We start from the raw sequence: 13,008 nt of genomic DNA, 5'->3' as shown, positions 1-13,008 counted from the left end.
AGATAGGGGGAGGGGAGATAGGGGGAGGGGAGATAGGGGGAGGGGAGATAGGGAGGGGATGAGTGGCTGGGCAGACGGGAGGGGAGGAAGAAGAAAAGGATGAGGGGGACACTGCAGGAGCAACTTGAGGCTGCCTCAGGAGGAGGAGGGGGAGGGGAAAGGAGGGGGAGGGGAAAGGAGGGGGAGGGGAAAGGAGGGGGAGGGGAAAGGAGGGGGAGGGGAAAGGAGGGGGAGGGGAAAGGAGGGGGAGGGGAAAGGAGGGGGAGGATTGAGGGTAAGAGGTGGTTGGAAAGGGGAGTAGATGCGAGTTTGGGGTAGGCAGGAGAGGGGATGCGTGGTTGGGGTAGGCAGGAGAGGGGGTCTGAGGTTCCTGTGATCGGACACGCGGGCGGACGGGGTGGTATCTGAGCTCACCTTGTGCGTAGAGAGTGAGGACAGCCTGGATCGCGATGTAGAGACCCTGAAACTGGTACATCTCAAACATCACCTGGTCACGGGGAGGAGAGGAGAGAGCATCATAGGCGGAGGTGGACCAGGGTCAGAGGTAACACAAGCCAAAAACTCTTCAAATCCCCCCCTTCTCACACCCTCACCTCCACAAAGGAACAAGCGGCCTTTCCGAAGCTCAGAGTGAGGGGGCTGATCCACTCTGGTGGCATCACAGCTGAGTGTAGCAACCACATCCTCAAACCCGCCCTAACCCCACCCTCCACACCCACACCACATACCAGACTGAGCCTGGGAAGGAAGTCACTGCCCAGAGGATGTGATTCAAAGGAGAACAACAGCTGTGATGCCCCATGCTGCCCAATAGCCCTGGTTGCGATGCCCCAGGTAGCCCAATAGCCCTGGTTGCGATGCCCCAGGTAGCCCAATAGCCCTGGTTGCGATGCCCCAGGTAGCCCAATAGCCCTGGTTGTGATGCCCCAGGTAGCCCAATAGCCCTGGTTGTGATGCCCCATGTTGCCCAATAGCCAGATAGAGGGACACACAATTACGTGGCTGATGTGACAGAGGGAGAGTGGTGCGCAGGGTGACTCGTTCCCCACCGGCCCCCGAACAACCTCCCCGAAGCCGGACTCCGGATGCCCTCGGGCTCAGACCTGACACATGCCCCCTGACCCTGACCGCCTGCCCTTACCTCGATGACCTTCTCCCGGTTCTTAATGGGATTCATGGGAGGTTCAGTCAGGAGAATCTTACAGTTGCGAGGGTCAACGTCCAGTTTCTCAGGCCCAAACGTGTAATCCCAAAGATGCTTCATATCATCCCAATTCCGGACAATCCCGTTCTCCATCGGATAATTCACCTCCAGCATCGAGCGCAGCTCACTTGCCTCATCACCCACCATCAGGTCCTGTCGGACATCCCGACACACATCAACACCTCAGCAAACACTCCCAGGACAGGTACAGCACGGGGTTAGATACAGAGTAAAGCTCCCTCTACACTGTCCCCATCAAACACTCCCAGGACAGGTACAGCACGGGGTTAGATACAGAGTAAAGCTCCCTCTACACCGTCCCCATCAAACACTCCCAGGACAGGTACAGCACGGGGTTAGATACAGAGTAAAGCTCCCTCTACACTGTCCCCATCAAACACTCCCAGGACAGGTACAGCACGGGGTTAGATACAGAGTAAAGCTCCCTCTACACTGTCCCCATCAAACACTCCCAGGACAGGTACAGCACGGGGTTAGATACAGAGTAAAGCTCACTCTACACCGTCCCCATCAAACACTCCCAGGACAGGTACAGCATGGGGTTAGATACAGAGTAAAGCTCCCTCTACACCGTCCCCCATCAAACACTCCCAGAACAGGTACAGCACGGGGTTAGATACAGAGTAAAGCTCACTCTACACCGTCCCCATCAAACACTCCCAGGACAGGTACAGCATGGGGTTAGATACAGAGTAAAGCTCCCTCTACACTGTCCCCATCAAACACTCCCAGGACAGGTACAGCACAGGGTTAGATACAGAGTAAAGCTCCCTCTACACTGTCCCCATCAAACACTCCCAGGACAGGTACAGCACGGGGTTAGATACAGAGTACCCCACACTGTCCCCATCAAACACTCCCAGGACAGGTACAGCACGGGGTTAGATACAGAGTAAAGCTCCCTCTACACTGTCGCCATCAAACACTCCCAGGACAGGTACAGCACGGGGTTAGATACAGAGTAAAGCTCCCTCTACACTGTCCCCATCAAACACTCCCAGGGCAGGTACAGCACGGGGTTAGATACAGAGTAAAGCTCCCTCTACACTGTCCCCATCAAACACTCCCAGGACAGGTACAGCACGGGGTTAGATACAGAGTAAAGCTCCCTCTACACTGTCCCCATCAAACACTCCCAGGACAGGTACAGCACGGGGTTAGATACAGAGTAAAGCTCCCTCTACACCGTCCCCATCAAACACTCCAGGACAGGTACAGCACGGGGTTAGATACAGGGTAAAGCTCCCTCTACACAGACTCTGTTCTCTCTTGTCCATTACCTATCCCTGGGTGAGGTTACCAAGCTGCCCTAGCCCAGCCTGGCCGCTGGGTTTGACCCCCTGTCCCGTTGTCCAGGCCCTGCCGGTTGCACTGGATGCTGCGGTTACCTTGATCTCGATGCTGCCCACTTTGGCGGTCGAGCGGATGATTGGCCGTCCGACCAGGGCTGGGAAGATGTGTTCCGGGAAATTCGAGCCGGCGAAACCAACATTTCACAAACTGTGGAGAGAGAGAGAGAGAGAGAGATGGCAGCTCACAGTCTCAGTGCAACAGCAGTGAGGCCATTCAGCCCCTCGAACCATTTCAAATTCCTATCCCTAGCATCAACACCAACCCCCCCCACCCCCCCCCCCACCCCCCACCCACACCACCTGGGTTATGCAGGTCAGATGCTGACAGTTCAGATTTGCACTGGGCTAGTTTTTGGCCCTAACAGCAGCGAGGGCTGGGTCTGCTGCCTGCCTCTCCTGCTCTGTGTGTGTGCACTTGCACTGGGCATGCGGGGGTGTGAGTGTGCAAGGGGGGCAAGGATGTGGGCATGAGGGTGAGGATGTGGGTGGGCGAGGGTGTGGGCGTGAGACAGTGTGAATGAGAGAATGTGTGATGTGTGAATCTGTGTCAGTGTCTGAGTGAAAGTGTATGTGTGAGCGCGAGTGTGTGACTGCTTGCGTGTGTTTGCGTGTGAGTGTTTGTGTGTGAGGGTATGGGCACACGCGAGGGGGAGAGCGAGAGCATGAGGGTGAGAGCATGAGAGTGTGTGTGAGAGTGTGTGTGTGTGAGATGCGTGAGATAGTGTGCCTGAGTGTGTGTGAGTGTGCGTGAGAGTGCTAGTGTGTGAGTGTGCGAGAGTGTTGTGTGTGTGTGTATGAATGTGAGTGTGTGTGTGAGAATGAGAGATGGTGTGTGTGTGAGACAGACTGCTAGTGTGTGCAAGAGTGTGTGTGTGTGAGAGAGTAAGTGTATGTGTGTGTGTGTGACAGCGTGTGTGTGACAGCGTGTGTGTGACAGCGTGTGTTTGTGTGTGTGTGTGAGAGAGTTAATGGGAGTGTGTGTGTGACAGAGTGTGTGTACGTGTGAGTTAATGGGAGTGTGTGTGTGACAGGTGTGTGTACGTGTGAGTTAATGGGAGTGTGTGTGACAGTGTGTGTGTGCGCGTGACAGTGTGCGTGTGTGTGTGTGTATGAATGTGAGTGTGTGTGTGTGAGAGTGAGAGATGGTGTGTGTGTGAGACAGAGTGCTAGTGTGTGCAAGAGTGTGTGTGTGTGAGAGAGTGTATGTGTGTGTGTGTGTGTGTGTGTGAAAGGTGGTGTGGAGTGTGTGTGACAGCGTGTGTGTGACAGCGTGTGTGTGACAGCGTGTGTGTGTGTGTGTGTGTGACAGTTAATGGGACTGTGTGTGTGACAGAGTGTGTGTACGTGTAAGTTAATGGGAGTGTGTGCGTGACAGTGTGTGTGTGTGAGAGAGTGTGTGAGTGTGAGTTAATGGGGGTGTGTGTGTGACAGTGTGTGTGTGTGAGAGAGTGTGTGAGTGTGAGTTAATGGGGGTGTGTGTGTGACAGTGTGTGTGTGTGAGTGTGAGTTAATGGGAGTGTGAGTGGGAGGGTCACCGTGCACAGAGCCGGATCAGAGGTAACACTAAACGAAGAATAACAAAGGGAGGAATTCACGGGAAAAGTGTAACCGAGAAATGTGAAGCCAGGATTTTTTCCCCCACACCCATCCTCACTGAGGAATGTCTGCCCGGGAGTGATGGAGGGAGATACTGCGCCTCAACATGTCCACATTCCAGTCAGAGACACCTCAGCGAGTGGCTCTCACAAACCACAGCTCAACACTGAGCCCAATTCCTCAACTGACAGCCAAACAAACAGAAATCCATCTCTCACACAACTCCTACTCTCTCCTTCAGCATCTTCACACCCCACAGCACTGTCCGAGGGTCACTACTGAGGGAGCGCCGCACTGTCGGAGGGTCAGTGCTGAGGGAGCGCCGCACTGTCCGAGGGTCACTACTGAGGGAGCGCCGCACTGTCGGAGGGTCAGTACTGAGGGAGCGCCGCACTGTCCAAGGGTCAGTACTGAGGGAGCGCCGCACTGTCGGAGGGTCAGTGCTGAGGGAGCGCCGCACTGTCCGAGGGTCACTACTGAGGGAGCACCGCACTGTCGGAGGGTCAGTACTGAGGGAGCGCCGCACTGTCCAAGGGTCAGTACTGAGGGAGCGCCGCACTGTCGGAGGGTCAGTGCTGAGGGAGCGCCGCACTGTCGGAGGGTCAGTGCTGAGGGAGCGCCGCACTGTCGGAGGGTCAGTGCTGAGGGAGCGCCGCACTGTCGGAGGGTCAGTGCTGAGGGAGCGCCGCACTGTCCGAGGGTCAGTGCTGAGGGAGCGCCGCACTGTCGGAGGGTCAGTGCTGAGGGAGCGCCGCACTGTCGGAGGGTCAGTGCTGAGGGAGCGCCGCACTGTCGGAGGGTCAGTGCTGAGGGAGCGCCGCACTGTCGGAGGGTCAGTGCTGAGGGAGCGCCGCACTGTCCGAGGGTCAGTGCTGAGGGAGCGCCGCACTGTCGGAGGGTCAGTGCTGAGGGAGCGCCGCACTGTCGGAGGGTCAGTGCTGAGGGAGCGCCGCACTGTCGGAGGGTCAGTGCTGAGGGAGCGCCGCACTGTCGGAGGGTCAGTGCTGAGGGAGCGCCGCACTGTCCGAGGGTCAGTGCTGAGGGAGCGCCGCACTGTCGGAGGGTCAGTGCTGAGGGAGCGCCGCACTGTCGGAGGGTCAGTGCTGAGGGAGCGCCGCACTGTCGGAGGGTCAGTGCTGAGGGAGCGCCGCACTGTCGGAGGGTCAGTGCTGAGGGAGCGCCGCACTGTCGGAGGGTCAGTGCTGAGGGAGCGCCGCACTGTCGGAGGGTCAGTGCTGAGGGAGCGCCGCACTGTCGGAAGGTCAGTGCTGAGGGACAGCCGCACTGTCGGAGGGTCAGTATTGAGGGAGCGCCGCACTGTCGGAGGGTCAGTATTGAGGGAGCGCCGCACTGTCGGAGGGTCAGTATTGAGGGAGTGCCGCACTGTCGGAGGGTCAGTGCTGAGGGAGCGCAGCACTGTCGGAGGGTCAGTGCTGAGGGAGCGCCCGCCCATCATCGCGCCCCCCCAACTCTCCCATTCCCTACCCCCCCACCCCCCTCTTCCCCCCACCCCCACCCCCACTTCCAACCCCCCACCCCCACTTCCAACCCCCCCACCCCCACTTCCAACCCCCTCACCCACCCCACTTCCCCCCCACTCCCCCCCACCCCACCCCACTTCCCCCCCCACTCCCCCCCACCCCACTTCCCCCCCCACCCCACTTCCCCCCCCACCCCACTTCCCCCCCACTCCCCCCCACCCCCCCCACTCCCCCCCACCCCCCCCACTCCCCCCACCCCACCCACCCCCCCCACCCCCCCCACTCCCCCCCACCCCCCCCCACCCCCCCCACTCCCCCCCACTCCACTCCCCCCCCCACTTCCCCCCCACCCCCCACTTCCCCCCCACCCCCCACTTCCCCCCCACCCCCCACTTGCCCCCCCACCCCACCCCCCACCCCGCCCTCCACCCCCCACTTCCCCCCCACCCCCCACTTGCCCCCCCACCCCCCACTTGCCCCCCCACCCCGCCCCCCACCCCCCACTTGCCCCCCCACCCCACCCCCCACCCCACCCCCCCCACTTCCCCACCCCACCCATTTTTTTTTTTTTTTGTAAAAATATACTTTATTCATAAAATATCTTCAATCACATTCCAAACCATTTCAAAACCAACACTACAAGGGTACAATCCAGGTTAAACTTTTACAAAATGTATCACCAGGTGCATCAGTACAAACAATATTACAATCATTTACAGCCTTTCATTTTGATCTGTACAGCCCGAGGGGCTCTAAACAGTTCCCAGTCTCTCGGTGCGCTGTGGTAGAAAGGTCTTAGACAGCGACCCTTCCCCATTGCGCCTTTGCGGCAGCTGCCCCAAGCTTTAGTGCGTCCCTCAGCACGTAGTCCTGGACTTTGGATTGTGCCAGTCCGCCACACTCGGTCAGGGACAACTCTTTGTGCTGGAAGACCAACAAGTTTCGGGCAGACCAAAGCGCCTCTTTCACCGAGTTGATGATCCTCCAGCTGCAGTCGATGTCTGTCTCGGTGTGTGTCCCTGGGAACAGCCCGTAGAGCACAGAGTCCTGTGTCACAGAACTGCTCGGGATGAACCTCGACAGCAACCACTGCATCTCTCTCCAGACTTTCTTTGCAAAGGCACATTCCACAAGGAGGTGAACAACGGTCTCTTCCCCACCACAGCCACCTCGAGGGCAACGTGCAGAGGGGGTGAGCCTCCTGGCATGTAGGAAGGATCTGACGGGGAGGGCCTTTCTCACCACCAGCCAAGCTACGTCTTGGTGCTTGTTGGAAAGTTCTGGCGATGAGGCATTCTGCCAAATGACTTTAACAGTCTGCTCGGGGAACCATCCCACAGGGTCCACCCTCTCCTTATCCCTCAGGGCCTCTAGGACGTTACGTGCTGACCACTGCCTGATGGACTTGTGGTCAAAGGTGTTTTTCTGCATAAATTTTTCCACCAGGGACAGGTGGTACGGCACGGTCCAACTACTTGGAGCGTTCCGCGGCAGCGTGGCCAGACCCATCCTTCGCAACACCGGGGACAGGTAGAACCTCAGCACGTAGTGACACTTGGTGTTTGCGTACTGAGGGTCTACGCACCGCTTGATGCAGCCGCACACAAAGGTGGCCATCAGTATGAGGGCGATGTTGGGCACGTTTTTTCCCCCTTTATCTAGAGGCTTGTACATCGCGTCCCTGCGGACACGATCCATTTTCGACCTCCAGATAAAGCGGAAGATGGCTCGAGTGATCGCCGTCGCGCAGGAGTGTGGAATGGGCCAGACCTGCGCCACGTACAGCAACAGCGAGAGTACCTCACACCTGATGACCAGGTTCTTACCCGCAATGGAGAGGGAGCGTCGCTCCCACATGCCCAGTTTCCTTTTCACCATAGCCACTCGCTCCTTCCAGTTTCTAACGCATGCTCCGGTCCCTCCGAACCATATCCCCAGCACCTTCAGGCCGTCAGCCCTGACAGTGAAGGGGACAAAGGATCGGTCAGCCCAGTTCCCAAAGAACATGGCCTCGCTCTTCCCACGATTTACCTTGGCTCCCGAGGCCAGTTCGAACTGGTCGCAGATGTGCATCAGTCTGCGCACCGACAGCGGATCCGAGCAGAAGACGGCGACGTCGTCCATGTACAGGGAGGCTTTTACCTGAGTGCCTCCACTGCCTGGGATCGTCACTCCTCTTATGCCCGGATCCTTCCTGATGGACTCGGCAAAGGGTTCTATGCAACACACGAAAAGGACAGGCGAGAGAGGACAGCCCTGCCTGACTCCAGATTTAATCGGAAAGCTACCTGATTCCCACCCATTGATTGAGACTGCGCTACTGATGTTAGTGTAGAGCAGTTGGATCCAATTTCGAATTCCCTCCCCAAACCCCATTTTGGAGAGCACATCCCCCATGTAGGTGTGCGATATTCTGTCAAAGGCCTTCTCCTGATCCAAGCTGATGAGGCAGGTATCCACACCCCTGTCCTGTACATAGGCAATCGTATCCCTGAGCAGCGCCAGGCTGTCAGAGATCTTCCTGCCTGGCACAGAGCAGGTCTGGTCAGGGTGAATCACCAATTCCAGAGCGGATTAGAGCCTGGGGATAAAGGGAAGGGGAGACACACAGAGGAACAAAACCCTCCAAATCTTGTGCAAAGCGCAGACACATTTTAACCTATTCCCTTTTCCCTCTGTTGGTCACTCCTCCCCCTCTCAGAGCTGATACCAGTAGCAATTCTCTCTCTCTCTCTGTGATATTTCTTTGCAACAATCTTGCTGGACGGGGAGGGAATCTCTGTTGAGATGTTTCCTGGTTCCACCAGGATGCCGGGCTGCAAATGCAAATTTGTGTCTCTCTTCCCACTTCAGATTCACAAAACTCAGGGTCTTTTCTCTCTCTCCCTCCCTCCCTCCCTCTCCCCACCCCCCCTCTCCACACCCCTCCCTGCTTCCTGATGCATTCATTCCATCCAGCCTGTTGTTCTTACCCCAGTTCCATTGTCACACACAACCACCTTCCTGCCCTCACTGTCCATTCTCTCTCTCTCTCTCTCTTCAGGAGATGCTCAGCTTCTTTGAGCTAAATCCCTGCTAACATTTAACAAAAAAATAACTCCCCCTTTCTTTTAAAAATAAAAATTCTCCTCCTTTTTACTCAAGGTCCGGGTGTGAGATTGCAAACTGCTTAAAAATTCACAGCCACACGTAACATCCTGACCCAATTCAGCACTTCCTCAATCAATAGAGAGTGGGAGAGGGAGAGGGAGCAAACACACTCGGGCGGGGACCGCAACCACAAACATAAAATCAAAGCCGGGGAGGGCGAGGGATTTACACACACACACTCAAAAAATAACTGGGATCTCAGGTAAATATCCACTGGCAATGCGAGCAGGAGGCAGGGTTTTGTTTTTATTTTGAGATTTTTTTTTCTATATATAATTCACTTCCCCAATCACTACTCACACCCCCCTGCTCAAAACCGGGTATCTCTGGCAGGTACGGGTGCCACGGGCACTGACCGCCCTCTGGGACTGCACCCGAAGGCTCGGTCTGCACCCCTGAGTTTGAATCTGGGATATTCGACCTAGGGAGGCAGTACAGATTCGGCCCTCACCTTGACTCGAGGACATGTGTGGGGAGTGGTGGGAAAGCGGGCACAGGATAGTGATCAGGAGCAGGAGCCCTGTCTCACCCTGCGATGCTGTATTCTGCATTGGGCCCGTGATTAATAACATACATACATATATATATATATATATATAAAAGCCAGCAACCCTGAAGCCAGAACCAAGAGGTTATAGCTGATCAAGAAAGGCCAAGCACTCTTCTCCAGAAAAGAGAAGACCTGAGGGCTGCATTTTCCCTTGTGCACAGAGGTTACACAGATTCAACAGCACAGAATCAGGCCATTCGGCCCATCTGCTGGTGTTCCTGCCCCACACGAGCCTCCTTCCTCCATCTCCCCCTATCACCATTTCCTTCTATTCCTTTCTCCCTCATGTGTTTATCCAGCTTCCCCCTTAAATGTATCGATACTATTCAGCTCGACCACTCCCTGTGGGAGCGAGTCCCACATTCTCCCCACTCCCTGTGGGAGCGAGTCCCACATTCTCCCCGCTCCCTGTGGGAGCGAGTCCCACATTCTCCCCACTCCCTGTGGGAGCGAGTCCCACATTCTCCCCACTCCCTGTGGGAGCGAGTCCCACATTCTCCCCACTCTCTGGGTGAAGGAGTTTCTCCTGAATTCCCCATCGGATTTATTAGTGACTGTCTTATATCGATGGGCCCTGAGATGAGGATGTCGCTGCAGGTAGTTGGGAAGTCGGGAAGCGAGTTACTTATCCAGTAACCCACCTCCTAACTCCCCAAAGCCTGTCTACCATCTACAAGGCACAAGTCAGGAGTGTGATGGAATACTCTCCACTTGCCTGAATGAGTGCAGCTCCCACAACACTCAAGAAGCTCAACACCGTCCAGAACAAAGCAGCCCCGCTTGATTGGCACCACATCCACAAACATTCACTCCCTCCACCACTGACACACAGTAGCAGCAGTGTGTGTACCATCTACAAGATGCACTGCAGGAACTCACCAAGGCTCCTTAGACAGCACCTTCCAAACCCACGACCTCTACCATCTAGAGGGACAAGGGCAGCAGACACATGGGGACACCACCATCTGGAAGTTCCCCTCCAAGTCACTCACCATCCTGACTTGGAAATATATCGGCCGTTCCTTCACTGTCACTGGGTCAAAATCCTGGAACTCGCTCCCTAACAGCACTGTGGGTGTACCTACACCACATGGACTGCAGCGGCTCAAGAAGGCAGCTCACCACCACCTTCTCAAGAGGCAATTAGGGGTGGGCAATAAATGCTGGGCCCAGCCAGCAACACCCACACCCCGTGGATAAATAAAAAATAACCTCCATTAGTGCAAGCTTATTGGCATTTGAGTGTTTGATCAGCAGAATATAAGAGCAGGGAGGTTATGTTGGAGCTGTATAAACAGCTAGTTAGGCCACAGCTGGAGTACTGTGTGCAGTTCCGGCTGCCACACTATCGGAAGGATGCGATTGCACTGGAGAGGGTGCAGAGGAGATTCACCAGGATGTTACATGGGCTGGAGCGTTTCAGCTATGAAGAGAGACTGGATAGACTAAGGTTGTTCTCCTTAGAGCAGAGAAGGCTGAGGGGGGACCTGATAGAGGGATACAAAATTATGAGGGCCATAGGTAGGGTAGATAGGAAGAACCTTTCTCCCTTAGCGGAGGTATCAATAATCAGGGGGCATAGATTTAAGGTAAGGGGCAGGAGGTTTAGAGGGGATTTGGGGAGGGATTTTTTCACCCAGAGGGTGGTTGGAATCTGCCTGAGGGGGTGGTGGAGGCAGAACCCCTCACAGAGTTTAAGAAGTATTTAGATGAGCACTTGAAACACGAAAGCAAACAGGGCTACAGGCCAAGTGCTGGGAAACGGGATGAGGATAGAGAGGTGCTTGATGGCCGGCACGGACACGATGGGCCGAAGGGCCTGTTTCTGGGCTGTATGACTCCCTGAGCCAGACTGAGCAGCAGAGCTGCCTGACAGAGCCCTGGGTGGACATTGTGGGGAGTCAGCGGTCGGGAGTCTTTTGACGGGCAGGAGAGGCGGGGGGAGGGAGGAGGGGGATAGGGGGTGGGTGGGGGCAGCAGTGAGGGAGCTGCCTCAGTCAGACTTGGAGCCGAGGTCCTGACTGACCCACCTCAACAGGGAGCGACAGCACCACCTAGTGCCTGGAGACCTTAGCCACTCGTAGGAGGAAACTCTGAGGGGGGCCTGGGAGAGAGGAATGGGAATCGGACCATCTCCCGGCAGCGTCCATCCCCCTCCGCAGCCCACCACCCCCACCATTATCCTCAGGCCAGTCCACCCCCCCTCCGATGTTATAAGCCCCAAGTGTCGCAGATGCTGGGAACCTGAAATAAAAACAGGAAATGCTGGCAAAACTCAGGCCAATGTCAGACCTGCTGAGTTTTCCCAGCATTTTCTCTCTTTATTTCTCTTCCCTGCCGACGTTACCGGGCAAGGCGCTCTGGTGCACACACCGGCACGTGGAATCGTCAAGCCGCTGGCTGGCCATTCTTTATGGGATAGTCCCCCAGGCGAGTGAGGGGCACCGAGCTATTCGACCAGGAAGGGTGGCGCAGGAGCAGAGCCAGAATGATCTCCACGCATCAGCCAAGGCTAGCGTTAGCTCCCCAATGCTTCTAAAAATTGTAAAGGCAGTTTATTAAAGCCATGGAACGTGAAGGCACAGAAAGAGCCCATTCAGCCCCATTGGGCCCAAACCATAACAAACGAATGGCTGGAGTTTTTCTGCTGGAGGCTAGGGCAGCTGAATGGGCTCAGGGTGCAGCTCAGCTGGGATCTAATTGAATGGTGTAACAGGCTCGAGGATGGGCTGAATGGCCTCCTCCTGTTCCTGTAGAACAGGCTCGAGGAGGGGCTGAATGGCCTCCTCCTGTTCCTGTAGAACAGGCTTGAGGAGGGGCTGAATGGCCTCCTCCTGTTCCTGTAGAACAGGCTCGAGGAGGGGCTGAATGGCCTCCTCCTGTTCCTGTGTAACAGGCTCGAGGAGGGGCTGAATGGCCTCCTCCTGTTCCGAGCAAGCCAATGGCCAGGAGCAGGAAATGTCACTGGCTCTCGCAGGGTCCTGAGGCTAAATTTCCTTTGCAGTTCTGGAATATTCTATTCTACACTAGCAGACCCAGTACTCACTGACTCATCAGGGAATATCATCATTCAACAGTGTCTTTCAGGGAGATTTACTCTGTATCTAACCCCGTGCTGTACCTGTCCTGGGAGTGTTTGATGGGGACGGTGTAGAGGGAGCTTTACTCTGTATCTAACCCCGTGCTGTACCTGTCCTGGGAGTGTTTGATGGGGACGGTGTAGAGTGAGCTTTACTCTGTATCTAACCCCGTGCTGTACCTGTCCTGGGAGTGTTTGATGGGGACGGTGTAGAGTGAGCTTTACTCTGTATCTAACCCCGTGCTGTACCTGTCCTGGGAGTGTTTGATGGGGACAGTGTAGAGGGAGCTTTACTCTGTATCTAACCCCGTGCTGTACCTGTCCTGGGAGTGTTTGATGGGGACAGTGTCGAGGGAGCTTTACTCTGTATCTAACCCCGTGCTGTACCTGTCCTGGGAGTGTTTGATGGGGATGGTGGAGAGGGAGCTTTACTCTGTATCTAACCCCGTGCTGTACCTGTCCTGGGAGCGTTTGATGGGGACAGTGTAGAGGGAGATTTACTCTGTATCTAACCCCGTGCTGTACCTGTCCTGGGAGTGTTTGATGGGGACGGTGTAGAGGGAGATTTACTCTTA

The 13,008-nt window shown here is 55.9% G+C and overlaps 1 pseudogene; it reads right to left on the bottom strand.

The window, feature by feature from the left end:
- Positions 1-382: 382 nt before the first annotated feature.
- LOC144677807 (actin-related protein 2-A-like) lies at positions 383-8,674 on the bottom strand (annotated as a pseudogene).
- Between the last annotated feature and the right edge of the window lie 4,334 nt (positions 8,675-13,008).

This window comes from Cetorhinus maximus, unplaced genomic scaffold (genome assembly GCF_964194155.1).
Source record: "Cetorhinus maximus unplaced genomic scaffold, sCetMax3.hap1.1 HAP1_SCAFFOLD_3082, whole genome shotgun sequence".
Classification (NCBI taxonomy): domain Eukaryota; kingdom Metazoa; phylum Chordata; class Chondrichthyes; order Lamniformes; family Cetorhinidae; genus Cetorhinus; species Cetorhinus maximus.
Note: the sequence above shows the minus strand (reverse complement) of the source record. Positions and strands in the feature narration are given on the sequence as shown.